This window comes from Echinops telfairi, unplaced genomic scaffold, assembly GCF_000313985.2.
Source record: "Echinops telfairi isolate 266 unplaced genomic scaffold, ASM31398v2 ScPeMD7_7469;HRSCAF=8507_0, whole genome shotgun sequence".
Classification (NCBI taxonomy): Eukaryota; Metazoa; Chordata; class Mammalia; order Afrosoricida; family Tenrecidae; genus Echinops; species Echinops telfairi.
The window spans coordinates 82838589-82839586 of NW_022111372.1; positions in this window are offsets into that span (position 1 = coordinate 82838589).

Below are 998 nucleotides of genomic sequence, written 5' to 3' on the forward strand. Positions count from 1 at the left end.
AGAGTGGGCTGCCTCCAGGCGCTGAGGTGGGGAGCTAGATTTGCCTAGTGCTTTCAGGTGAGGCCTATGGTGGTATGGAGAGCCCTTTGGGCAGTGCTAAAAGAGTTTTGTGACACTCTGGGGTTGGGCAGGGCAGGCAGAGGCCAAGGGTTAGAGAGAGGGCCATAGAGAAGAGGTTGTCTTCGCTGGAAGAACTGTGTCCTGAGCATTCTGATCCTGAAGTGTAATCTGTTAACTTCCCTAATAAAACCAAAATTACAAGCGAGCTAAATTGCAATGGATCATAGAACTCAGCTGAGTTCGGTGGGAGGCACACTTGATAAGAGAATTGGTAAGAAAGGTGGAGCAACATCTAACCTCAGCCTCATCAGAACTGACCTTGGGTGGATTTTGAGTTTGATACTCCTCCCCCTTGTGAAGTCAAAGGAGGTCAGCTATCGCCTCCATGTCCTCTTTACAGCTGTCACCCTGAAGCAAGTGGACATAACTTAACCCAGCTCCCATCCATCTGCTCTGTTTGCTGCACCTTCTCTTGGGGCCCGGAACTCTTCCTGAAAGGTTTCCTCGCCTTCTCCTGCTCCTTCCAACCCGCAGAGCACCTCTAAAGTGAATTGGGTATAGCACCATCACCATGGCCAGTGGATGGGTGAGTGAATAAGCAAAATGTGGTGAGCTGTGCAGGAAAGTGAAGTCTGATGCATGTTACCACATAGATGAGCCGTGGAAACACGGGAAGGAAATAAGTGGATCACAGAAAGGCACGTTGGTGGTTATAGTCTTGTAGATGCTCAAATCTTGTGGATGTATGGCTGTACCGCATGATTAATCTAGTGGATATCAATTGTACTCGTGAAAAAGGCTGACTTGGCAAATGTTGCCAAGTTATATCCAGTGAATTATTTTTTGAATATTGAATCCAGGGATTCAAATAATTTTAATAACTGGGTCTTTGCCCTAATGGCCATTTTAGGGATTAAAAAGGGAGATATGATGTTGAC